This window comes from Bos indicus x Bos taurus, chromosome 22 (genome assembly GCF_003369695.1).
Source record: "Bos indicus x Bos taurus breed Angus x Brahman F1 hybrid chromosome 22, Bos_hybrid_MaternalHap_v2.0, whole genome shotgun sequence".
NCBI classification, from domain to species: Eukaryota; Metazoa; Chordata; class Mammalia; order Artiodactyla; family Bovidae; genus Bos; species Bos indicus x Bos taurus.
Window position 1 is genome coordinate 4,815,364 of NC_040097.1, and position 12,963 is coordinate 4,828,326.

The following is a 12,963-nucleotide window of genomic DNA, read 5'->3' on the forward strand; positions in this document are numbered from 1 at the left end:
CAAATAAATACTTGAATAATAAATTAACAAGTGTGTGTGTGTATGTGTGTTCAATCACTCAGTCGTAACCAACTCTTCTGTAGCTCACCAGGCTGTTCTGTCTATGGGATTCTCCAGGCAAGAATACTGGAGTGAGTTGCCGTTTCCTCCTCCAGGGGATCTCCTCAACCAGGGATCAAACTGTCTTCTGTGTCTCCAGCGCTGCAGATGGATTCTTTACCGCTGAGCCAGGGCGGCTTCCCAATAAATTAATAAGTGATCCATAAATGGCACTCTGAAGAGTTCAAACTTAAGCCTTCAGCCATCATAGTCATGTACGGATGTGAGGGCTGGGCCATAAAGAAGGCTGAGCACCAAAGAACTGACACTTTCAAACTGTGGTGTTGGGTAAGACTCTTGAGAGTCCGCTGAACAACAAGGAGATCAAACCAGTCCATCCTAAAGGAAATCAACCCTGAATATTCATTGGAAGAACTGATGCTGAAGCTGAAGCTCCAATACTCTTGGCCACTTGATGCGAAGAGCCGACTCATTAGAAAAGACCCTGATGCTGGGAAAGATTGAAGGCAGGAGGAGAAGGGGACGACAGAGGATGAGATGGTTGGGTGGCATCACTGACTTGATGGACAAGAGTTTGAGCAAGCTCCAGGAATTGGTGATGGACAGGGAAGCCTGGTGTGCTGCAGGCCATGGGGTTACAAAGAGTTGGACATTACTGAGCATTAGAAGAGGGGAAATATTCTAGTAGAGATGAGAAAAGAGTTTAAAGTAATGGTAGTCATCAATTACTGCAGGTCATTGGGTTTCTTCACCAAATTGTACAGGGTTTTCTGTGTTCATACAAGATTTTCTCATCTACTGTAAGGTGTCAGAACACTGTCAGCTGACTGTACTTCTGTTTACCTTAAGATGCTACAAAGCACCCACACCATGCTAAATCTTAATAAGTGCTCATAATTTTAACAGATCTAGATCACGTGCTAATGAATTTTTAATATCTGATTCCTCCCTATGCTGCTGATCAGCAATCTATTCTGCAAGCAGCTGAAAACTCCTCAGAAATGAAAAGGTTACCGCCCACAGACCAGAAGCAGCTTTTTAATCTTTCTATACTAGCCAGAGAGTGGGTGTGTGATTTCAAAAAAATACAAGCCAACTCTGTCGGTAGAGGACAAGGAATTGTCGCATTAAAATCCCACCTATAAGCATCATTTGTTACATGACACGAGTAAAACTACCACCTACTCATTATCGGAGCCGCACTCCTCTAATCTACAAGTGGGGAAAAAAATATTATCTACCTCCTGGAGGAATCTTGTCCTTAACATTTCCATAAGGTTCTTTCCTTCTAGGGTTTGTAACAATTTCTATACACTTGTACTTCAAAGACAAGGATCTGGTTTAAGTCAATAACTCCCAAATGTAAGATACATTTGATCAGAAGGCTTAAACAAATCAAAGTTTTGCTTTGTTTTAAAGCAGCTACCTGCTTTTTAATAATTTAGGAATTCAGACCTTTCATAGAGATGCTTGTGGTACAGGTACCTCTGATAAGTATGTCAGACTTAAAGCAACCATTTTGGATTAGGACATGTGTGTGTTCATCTTCCCTTCCTCTATGACAAGTGAAGATGAAAAGGCAGCCTGCAAAAGCATTGGCTAAGATCTTCCTCCAAGACTAATGTGTAAGCTGTCGCCCAACAAGAGGGAGGAAATTAACCAGTAGCTCAAGTGGGGTGCTTCAAGAAGCTGCTGCAGATTCACCTGGGGAGATGTTCACGATCAATGTTAGGGATGATCCACAAGAACCCCTGGACAAACACTACATGCACCTTTGCTTAAGCTGAAAAAGCTGTGGAGTCTGCAACTTACAAACGGATCTCTGGCCCTTCACAGAAGGAACAATTCACTGAGCCCCTTTTCCTTTCCTACAAGGGTTAATAAAAGACACCTTAGGGCCCAGCCAACCCAGACTCCCATCCTACCGCGCACCACCTATTATTCTCCACGTTCCCAGAACTGCCGGCTCCGTCCTCCCTCCAAACGACAAGTTCAAAAATCAAAACAAAAGGTGCTAAAAACTGGTTTCAGGTGGCAATGGCTGAGTCCTAGTGGCCAACTTCTGGGGACGCCAGGGCAAACGACGACGGTTCGTAGGACCCCCTGACAAACAGTCCCTCGGCCCTGGGCCCACATCCTCACGCTCCCCTCGGTCCCCGCGGCCCTGGAGGGGGTGCGGGGAAGGGGGCGAGACAAGAGGGTTGGGGAAGAAGAAACCTCCAGGGTCAAAATGACAGCGGAACGCGCCGGGAGGGGAGAGAGGCCCGGCAGGATGCTGGGGGTCGAGCCCTAGGCCCCGGGGCTTCCGGCCCCGCTCGGGGGCGACCGAGGGTCCGAGCCGCGCCAGGCCGCGAGCCGGAGGCCCCGGGCCGCGTCGGCGGCGCCGCCCGGCCACGCTCACCACCTCACCATTCTCCCCGCCCCGGGGCGGAGGGGCGGCGAGAGGGGGCCCCGGCCGCCTCCAGCGTCTGGGGCGGGAGCACTCACTTACCGGCGGGGAGGGGAGGAGCAGCCGGCGTCTCCTCCAGCGCCGTCGCTCGCGCTCCAGCGCCGGCTCCTGCCGCTGCGGCCGCCGCGCCCGATCCATCCCCCCCACCCCGACCTCCCCCCCTCCCGGCCCTCCCCCCGCGCCGCCTCAGCCGCCGCGGCCTCAGCCACCTCTGCCTCAGCGGCCCCCTGAGCCGCCGCTATCGCCGCCAGAGTCCCAGCGCGGGAGCGCGAACCGGCCCTAGGAGGCGAGAGCGCGCGCGCGCGCGCCCCGCCGGCCGCAGCCACCCACAACCTCCGCCCCCGGCCGGCGGCGCACGCGCGGGATGGCGGCGGGCGCGCGCACGCCACAGGAGTGGGCGGGGACGGCCCCCGGAAGGCATGGCCCCGCCCACCCACGCGGTCGCTGGGCAGCGGGCTCCTCCGCGGCAGGTGGCCAGCGGGCTGATCCAGGTGCGCTCTTCACCACCACGGCTCCGGGAACCGAATTCCTCCTACCTGGCCCGGCTTTCTGAGAGCGAAGATTTGAGCGAATTTTTGGCAGTCGCTCTGGGTCCCTCACCTGTTAATGCCTACCTTCAGTCGAAGGCCTTCTCTCCTCCCCGGATCCAGCAGAGTTTCGATCGCTGCTGGCAAAAGGGCATGTTAGTATTTCGCAGCCATCAACCTGTCCCTTTGTTATTCCATGTTCCTAACTCATTTATTCCTTCATCACTTACACATTGAAGCTCCTTACGGGTGCTGGGCCTCATATGAGTTACTGGAAGTCCTACGTGGGAACAGAGTCTTGACGTTAGAACTGGTGGAGAAGGCAAACTAAAGGGAGACTCACACAAAATTTAAATTCATGCATAGTAAAAATGTCTTCTGAGAGGTGCGTGGTGTTAAGAGATCCTGTGTTAGGGGAAGGAAGGACGGAGATGGATTCAGCCAATGATTTCCAGGCTGGAATCTGAATGCTGACTTGGAAAGACTTAACTTTATCTCCAGGGGACCAGAGCTTGATGTGGTGGAAAAGTCCATATGGTCAAAGCTTTCCAGTGGTCATGTACAGATGTGAGAGTTGGACCGTAAAGAAGGCAGGGTGCTGAAAACCTGACACTTTTGAACTGTGGTGTTGGAGAAGACTCTTGAGAATCCCTTGGATGGCAAGATCAAACCAGTCAACCAGATGCTGAAGCTGAAGCTCCAATACTTTGATCCCCTGATGTGAAGAGCTGATTCATTGGAAAAGTCCCCGAGGCTGGGAAAGATTGAGGGCAGGAGGAGAAGGGGACGACAGAGGATGAGATGGTTGGATGGCATCACCAATGCAATGGACATGAACTTGGGCAATCTCTGGGAAACAGCGAGGGACAAGGAGGCCTGGCATGCTGCAGTCCATGGGGACACAAAGAGTCGGACACATGTCGTGATTAAACAACAACATGGAAGTTTCTATCCTTACATGCTCTAATACGTCATGGTCACCGAATGTGACAGTTTTTTTTGATCACTCTTGACCTTGAATAGTTTTCATTAAATTTTAATTTTGTGAAGCTATGTTGTTTACTGGTTACCCATACGTAGCAAAGTTAAATACATACTAACACAAGGCTATTTGGAAATATGATAAAGTATTGCTGCAAAGATATTACAATACTTCAATGGAAGTTATGCTAGATTTTGTTGAACAACTTAAGGTTTTTAGTTCTTCTGCATTCATTTCCCATTGATATTACTGCTGATATTCATTAGTCAATTTCAATTGTAAATTTTTAATAGTTGTTACAATTCATGTTTATGGTAATTCTCCAAATTACATGCATTTTCTAGCCTGGTGCCTTTCAAACTGTGATATGCATACAAATTGCTTGGAGGTTACGTTAAAATGAAGACTTAGACTGAGGTGATCTGGAGTAGAGCTGAGATCCTACATTTTTAACAAGCTCCTATGTGGTGCTGATGTTGCTGGTCCACGGGACACATTTTGAATAGTAATGATCTGGTGGCTCAGTGGCAAAGAATCCACTTGCCAGTGCAGGAGTGCAGGTTCTATCCTTGGGTAGGGAAGATCCCCTGGAGAAGGACATGGCAATCCACTTCAGTATTCCTGCCTGGGAAATCCCATGGACAGAGGAGCCTGGCGGGCTGCAGTCCATGGGATCGCTTAAGAGTCAGACAGGACTTATCGACTGAACAGCAACAACACACAATGGAGATGCAGTAATAATTTACTTAGGTTTATATCACAGCATTAAGTTACAGGATGTCAAAAGCAGAAAGGGAGTATCACTCAGAAAGTCTGCTTCCTCTTTTGCGGAAAGTGTTGTGGTGTTTTGGTTGTATGCAGGTGAGTCGTATCATATTAGGTGGAAGTATGACTTTGTTATTATCTTTATTCGGAGCTTAAGTATAGTTAAGGAGCTGTGAAGGAATGTGGTTGCTGGGTCATCAGTTTTTATAATTTCAGCTACTGTAATGAGAGTGCAGAGCCATCTTACTGTGGTTTTAGTTTGCAGATCTCTGGATGACTAAAGATACTGAGCACTGCTTTGTTGCTATTGGCCATCTTTGTATCTTCTTTGGTGAAGTGTTTGGTAAAACCTCTTGCCCGTGGTTTTTTCAGGTTGTTCATCTTATTCATTTATAAGAGTTCTTTATATATTCTGCATTCAAGTCTTTTGTCAAATATACTGTATTCCAAATACCTCCTTCCCATCTATGGCTTGCCTTTTCATTTTCTTCACGGTATCTTTCAAAGAACAAAAGTTAAAATTTTGGACTTTTGTTGGCAAAGTGATGTCTTTGCTTTTTAATACGCTGTCTAGGTTTGTCATAGTTTTCCTTCCAAATGCAGTCGTCTTCTAATTTCATGGCTGCAGTCACCATCCCCAGTGATTTTAGAGGCCAAGAACAGGAAATCTGTCACTGCTTCCACCTTTTCCCCTTCTATTTGCTATGAAATGATGGGACTGGATACCATGATCATAGTTTGTTTTTTTTTTTTTTAATAGTGAAAACTTTTATATTTGGAATTAGCCAGCTGGACTCAGTTTAGATGATGCCAATTTTGTTGGCAACATCCAAAGCATCATAGTCAGGAGCCAGTCGAACATATGCCTTCTTCTCTCCATCAGGCCTGATCAGAGTATTGACCTTAGCCACGTCAATGTCATAGAGCTTCTTCACAGCCTGTTTAATTTGGTGCTTGTTGGCCTTGACGTCCACAATGAATACCAGTGTGTTGTTGTCTTCTATTTTCTTCATGGCTGACTCGGTGGTGAGGGAGAATTTGATGATGGCATAGTGGTCAAGTTTGTTTCTCCTAGGGGCGCTCTTCCGAGGATATTTGGGCTGCCTCCTGAGCCGCAGTGTTTTGGGCCGCCGGAAGGTGGGCGACGTCCAGATCTTCTTTTTTTTGTGGCTGTGGACACCTTTCAACACTGCTTTCTTGGCCTTCAAAGCCTTTGCTTTGGCTTCAGCTTTAGGAGGAGCAGGGGCTTCCTTCTTCGCCTTCGGCGCCATCTTCATGAAAAGCCATAGTTTTTTTAACACTGAATTTTAAGCCTGTTTTTTTCACTGTCTTCCTTCACCCTCATCAAGAGGCTCTTTAGTTCCTCTTCACTTTGTGCTATTAGAGTGGTATCATTCTGCATATATGAGGTTGTTAGTGTTTCTCCCGACAATCTTGATTCATCCAGTCCAGCATTTTGCATTTTGTTCTCTGCATATAAGTTAAGGAAGCAGGGTGACAATATACAGCCTGATACTGGCTTGTACATCTGAAACTGCCATAAGGAATTTTGTTTCCGTGAAAGCAAGACAAGTAACTGTTATACAGAAAATTATCACATGCTAGTGACTTTAAGTTTCTAATTATTGTGCTAGTTTCTCTCTTACCTCAGGGCATTTGCTTCTGCTGTTGCCTGTCCATGATACACCTTCCTCTCCAACTCTGCTGTCCTTTCAGGTCTCAGCTGAAATGTCATTTCCTCGGAGACCCCTTCCCTAACCCCACAGACATGGTCAGTCCCTCCCAACACACACCGAAGTCATCCTGAACTTCCCCTTTCTCAGCCCAGCACATGGGTAACTTCCCCCTTAAGCAGCTTCTTTCTTCTCTAGACGGTGAGCTCCAAGGTGCCAGAACTTTGTCGTTCTGAAACCACTGACTGTATCTTCAGGTACTCATTAAGTGCTTATTGGCTTAGGGACTTCCCCAGCGGTCTAGTGGTTAAGACTCTGCACTTCCACGGCACGGGGCATGTGTGTGCTCCCTGGTTGGGGTACTTCCTGGTTAGGGTACTAAGATCATGGCATCTGGTCCCATCACTTCATGGTGAATAGATGGGGAAACAGTGGAAGCAGTAGCTGACTTTATTTTGGGGGGCTCCAAAATCACTGCAGCTGGTGACTGCAGCCATGAAATTAAGACACTTGCTCCTTGGAAGGAAAGGTATGACCAATCTAGAGAGCATATTAAAAAGCAGAGACATTACTTTGCCAACAAAATTCCGTCTAGTCAAGGCTATGGTTTTTCCAGTAGTCATGTATAGATGTAAGAGCTGGACTATAAAGAAAGTTGAGCACTGAAGAATTGACACTTTTGAACTGTGATGTTCGAGAAGACTCTTGAGAATCCCTTGGACTGCAAGGAGATCCAACCAGTCCATCCTAAAGGAGATCAGTCCTGGGTATTCATTGGAAGGACTGATGTTGAAGCTGAAACTCCAATACTTTGGCCACCTGATGGGAAGAGCTGACTCATGTGAAAAGACCTTGGTGCTGGGAAAGATTGAGGGCAGGAGGAGAAGGGGACGACAGAGGATGAGATGGTTGGATGGCATCACCAACCCAATGGACAAGAGTTTGGGTAGGCTCTGGGAGTTGGTGACAGACAGGGAGGCCTGGCGTGCTGCAGTCCATGGGGTCACAAAGACTGACCGACTGAACTGAACTGGGGTACCAAGGGGGCTTTCCTGGTGGCTCAGCCGTAAAGAATCCACCTGCAATGCAGGAGATGTGGGTTTATTCCCTGGGTCAGGAAGATCCCTTGGAGGAGGGCACAGCAACCAGTCCAGTATTCTTGCCGGGAAAATCCGAAAATCCCATGAGCAGAGAAGCCTGATATGCTGCAGCCTTTGAAGTCACAGAGTTGGACACAACTTAAGCAACTAAGCACTAAGATCCTCCATGCAGCACTGTGTGGCCAAAATTAAAATAAATAAAAAATATGCTAAAGTCATTAAAAATTTTAATGCATACTGGATTATTAAATGAATAATGGTGACCCTATTCACATTAAATGAGGCATGATTCTGCCTTCTGTTTGTGCAAAGTTTTATTCTTTTTAGCACATTTTTACTTCTGTTATCCCATTTGGGCCTCCAAAGACCCAGATCCAGCTCTGAGCCTCTCTCAGCCCTTAAAATGTGTATAAGGGAGACTTCCCTGGCAGTCCAGTGGTCAAGACTTTGCCTTCTGATGCAGGGGCTGCAGGTTCAAACCCTGGTTGGGAAGCTAAGATCCTACATGCATCCTGGCCCAAAAAAAACATAAAACAGAAGCAGCACTGTAACAAATTCAATAAAGATCCACATAAAAATCTTTAAAAAAAAATATGTATGAGACATCTGACCTCTCAGATATAAGCATGACTAGGGGTCGGTTGCCTGCCTTCCAGTCCTAACTCTGTGTCTTGGGCAAGTTACATCACCTCTCTGTACACCAGTCCCCTTATTTTTATTTACTTCATAGATACACTGTGAGGAGTAAGAGAATATGTACATGTAAAGCACTTGGAACAGTGCCTGGCACCTGGCAGATGTTAGCTATTAAAGCTCCAGTACTTTGGCCACCTGATGCCAACAGTTGATTCTTTGGAAAAGACCCTGGATGCTGGGAAAGTTTGAAGGCAGAAGGAAAAAAGGGCAACAGAGGATGAGATGGTTGGATGTCATCACTGACTCAATAGACATGAGTTCGAGCAAGCTCCTGGAGACTAGGGACAAGGAAGCCTGGTGTGCTGCAGTCCACGGGATCACAAAAAGTCAGACACCACTTAGCGACTGAACAACAGCAAGCATGAAGATCGAGAGCACTGGGACCAACATTAAAGATTGGGCATCCTCTTTACTTGTTGTTGCTGCTGTTTTGTTGGTCAGTTGTGCAGTTGTGTCCATCTCTCTCTGGACCCCGCGTACTGAAGCCTTCCAGGCTCCTCTGTCCGTGGGTTTCTCCAGGAAAGAATACTGGAGTGGGTTGCCATGCCCTCCTCTAGGGGATCTTCCTGACCCAGAGATCAAACCCATGTCTCCTTCGTTGCAGGTGAATTCTTTACCGCTGAGCCACTGAGGAAGCCCTATCCCCTCTATTATGCTGAGTGAAAAAGCAGCCAGACACACAAAAAAACAGTTTGATATTTATTATGTGATATTTAAGGGCAGGAGAAAGGTTAACCTATGATGATAGAGGTAGATCAGTACAGAGGAGGTGGGGGCCAGCATGTTGACTTGGAAGGGGCACACAGCCGACTTCCCGGGTGCAGAAACGCTCTGACTCTCGCTCATCATTACACAGATGAATGTGTGTGTGGAAATGTAGTCCCAAGATCAGAGTGCTTTACTGTATGTAATTTGGGGGCTTCCCTGGTGGCTCAGCTGGTAAAGAATCCACCTGCAATGCAGGAGACCTGGGTTCAATCCCTGGGTTGGGAAGATCCCCTGGAGAAGGGAAAGGCTACCCACTCCAGTATTCTGGCCTGGAAAATTTCATGGACTATACAGTCCATGGGGTCGCAAAGAGTCAGACACAACTGAGCGACTTTCACATGTTTTAGGCACAAGTAAGGGATTGTGGCCAATCTCCTTTTATCTTGACATAGACTTCCTCCAACTCCCTTCTCTTCCTCCCACCGAGAACCTCAGAGGGGAGCCTTGCTGAGTGTTAATCTCCCTCCCCTTCTTTCTGTTGACACCCAGTAAACCACAGATTCCTAACACTGATCTGGCTGCAACTTCATCCCTGGGGACTGGTCTGGTTACTCCTCCAGTTAAACATAACGTTCACAGTCCAGGGTTCCAGAGATGGGGCCAGAGGGTCCTGCAGGTGAGATCCGGCCAGCTCAGGATGTGGTCAGAGGAAAGCTCCAGAGGAACATGAGTCTTCTCAAGTCTAGGAGCTCAGCTCTATCCACAGGACAAGAGAGCAATAGAATCTGCCCAGGCTGGGATCCCAGACACTGGTCCTTAAGCAGCAGCCCACGTGAGGCGTGACCAAACACCGATCTCTTTCAGCTCTGGGCTTCAGTGTCCTCCTCTGTAAGATGGGGGTAGTGGAGCTCACTGATGAGAGAGAGACAGCAGAATCCCTTGAAATGCCCCAACAACCTCAATTTAAATCCAAGCTCTTCCGTTAGCAATGGTGTGCTCTTGGGAATTTTTTTAACGCTTTAGTTTTGAAAACAATTTCAAAACTACAAACCATTTGTAAAAATAAGTCAAATAACCCAGGTTCAGCAACTTCCTGCATGTTGACACCTTTATTTAGACATTCTTTCTCTTGCTTTTTTCCTGAGCCATTTGAGAGTTCCTGGCATACACCATTCCCCTTTTACTCTTCATGGTTTAATGTTTCCTAACAACAACAATTTTTCTCTTACATAACCACAATACAGTTATCAAATTCAGGACATTTAATATTGGTATAACACCTCCCAAGGGGACTTCCCTGGTGGCTCAGCAGTAAAAAAAAAAAAATCTGCCTGCAATGCAGGAGATGCAGGAGATGGGAGTTAGATCCTTGGGTCGGAATGATCCCCTGGAAGAGGGCATAGCAACCCACTCCAGCCTTCTTGCCTGGAGAATCCCATGGACAGGGGAACCTGGCGGGCTACAGTCCATAGGGTGACAAAGAATCAGACGCAGGTGAAGCGACTTCACGTGCACGCCCACCTCCCAAGTCCATATTCCAAAGTTGCCAGTTGTCTTGGTGTCCCACAGGATCAGGAATTGCACATAGTTATCAGGTCTTTTTAGCCTCCTTTAGTCTATAACGTTTTCTCAGACATTCCTTATCTTTCATGACATTGTCATTACTGAAGAATGTAGGCCAACTGTTTTATAGACGATCTGTCAATGTGGGTTTGTCAGATGTCTCCTCATGATTAAATTCAGGTAATACCTCCCCAACCAGAACTTTAGACAAGTGTTGTACCCGTTCAAGGGTGTCGTATAATCCTAAAGGAAATCAGTCCTGAATATTCATTCAAAGAACTGATGTTGAAGCTGAAACTCCAATACTTTGGACACCTGACGTGAAGAACTGACTTATTGGGAAAGACCCTGATGCTGGGAAAGATTGAAGGCAGGAGGAGAAGGGGATGAGAGAGGATGAAATGGTTGCTTGGCATCACTGACTCTATGGACATGAGTTTGAGCAAGCTCTAGGAATTGGTGATGGACAGGGAAGACTGGAGTACTGCAGTCTATGGGATCACAAAGTTTCGGACATGACGGAACGACTGATCTGAACTGAACTGATACGGAGGCATGTGATATCTGACAAGTCTTATTGGTGATGTCTGTATGGGCCACCTACTCAATGCTGTATCTGTTTTCTCCATTGATTAGGTCCTGGTTTTCCTCTTGTTTTATGGGTAACCTATGGGGAAACATTCTAAGACCACGCCAATCTCACATTCCTCAGCAAATTTTCCTCCTTAGGTTCAGCATCAATTGATGGTATTTGCAAAATCAACCTTTATTATGATTGCTGTAAATTGTCATTTTCCAAATCCACCTCTTCTTCCACATTTATCAACTGAGATTATAACATAAGGAAGAGCCCTCCCATCTCCCCCATTTCCTTGTTTTTTATTTATTGTCCATACAGAGTCATTGATTCCAATTTTATTCAGTGGATTATAGTTTAATACAATCTAATGTTTATATTGGGATAAAATATATGTAACATAAAATTTACCATCTTAATTATTTTTAAGTGTACCTTTCATTGACCTCCCTGTGTTGTGCAAGCATTACCACCACCCATCTCCAGAACTTTTTCATCTTCCCAAACTGAAACTCAGTCCCCGTTAAACACCTGCTTTTTCCCTTTACTCTGTCCTTATCATGGAGAGACAAAGACGCAGAATAGTCAACATAATATTGAAGAAGAACTTAAAGAACTGAAAGTATCTGACAGTAAGACTCACTATAAAGCCACAGTAAGCAAGACGGACTAATGTGAGTGAAAGAATGGACAAGTAGATCAATGGAACAGAACATGGAGCCCAGAATTAGATCCACAGAAATGTCGTCAACTTTTATTTGACAAAGGAGCAAATTCAATACAATGGAGAAAAGAAGTCTTTTTGACAAATGGTTCTGGGACAATGGACATTCATATGCAAAAAATGAACCTAATTACAGACTGTACTCCTTCACATAAATGAACTCAAAATGGATCATAGGCCTAAGAATAAAACACAAAACTTAAAGCTCTTAGAAGATAACAGAGGAGAAAATTAGGCAACCCCGGGAATGATGATTAACTTTTTAGATACATCACAAAAGCATGACCCAAATGTCTTGGTCCATTCAGGCCATAAGAGAATACCACAGACTGGCTAGCTTGCAAACGGCAGACGTTTATTTCTCCTGGTGCTGGAGGTTAAAAGTCCAAGGCTATGGTGTTGGCATTGTTTGGTGAGAGCCCTCTTCCGGGTTTCAGACTTCTCCTAGCCTCACATGGCAGAAGGGGCTGAGAAATCTCCCCGAAGCCTCTTTTATGAGGCACTAATCCCATTCTTGGGGGATTTAAGAACCTCTTAAAGCACACCCCCCAACACTATCATCTTTAGGGGTTAGGATTTCTTTTTAAAAAATTATTTTTTATTTAATATTTTAATTTTCTTTTTTTTAGCCATGCCACACAGTGTGTGGGATCTTAGTTCCCCCAACTAGGGATCGAACTTGAGCTCCCTGTAGTGGACTAGAAGTCTTAACCACTGGACCACCAGGGAAGTCCTAGAATTTCAACATATACATTTTGGATGGACCCAAACCTTCAGACCTTAGCACCATGAAAGGAACAATTGATAAACTGAACTTCATTAAAATTAAAAACTTCTGATCTGTGAAAGACTTGGTCAAGGAAGTGAGAAAACGAGCCAGAGACTAGGAGAAAATATTTGCAAAAGGCATATCCAAAATATGCAAAGAACTCTTAAAACTCAGCAATAAGAAAATGAACAACTGATGTAAAAATGAGCAAAATACTGAGCAGACACCTTATCAGAGATGAGATGGCAAATATATACAGATGGCAAACAGGGGTATGAAAAAATGTTCCATATCATCTGTCATTGCTGCTGCTGCTGCTAAGTCGCTTCAATCGTGTCCGACTCTGTTCGACCCCACAGACGGCAGCCCA

The 12,963-nt window shown here is 45.9% G+C and overlaps 1 protein-coding gene and 1 pseudogene across 9 annotated transcripts in view; both read right to left on the minus strand.

Annotated features, from left to right (window-relative positions):
- TMCC1 (transmembrane and coiled-coil domain family 1) overlaps positions 1-2,657 on the minus strand; it is a 156,562-nt gene extending 153,905 nt beyond the window's left edge. For 3 of the 8 annotated variants that reach the window (XM_027523482.1, XM_027523481.1, XM_027523480.1), the window contains exon 1: positions 2,552-2,656. The gene's annotated coding sequence lies outside the window, so the exon portion shown is untranslated. Of the gene's footprint in view, positions 1-2,551 lie in introns of all 8 variants that reach the window. The other 5 variants (XM_027523475.1, XM_027523476.1, XM_027523484.1 and 2 more) reach the window with 3 other exon arrangements.
- A 2,882-nt stretch (positions 2,658-5,539) lies between these two features.
- LOC113880765 lies at positions 5,540-6,088 on the minus strand (annotated as a pseudogene). The gene has a single exon (XR_003507820.1). The product of XR_003507820.1 is annotated as a 60S ribosomal protein L23a pseudogene (transcript).
- Between the last annotated feature and the right edge of the window lie 6,875 nt (positions 6,089-12,963).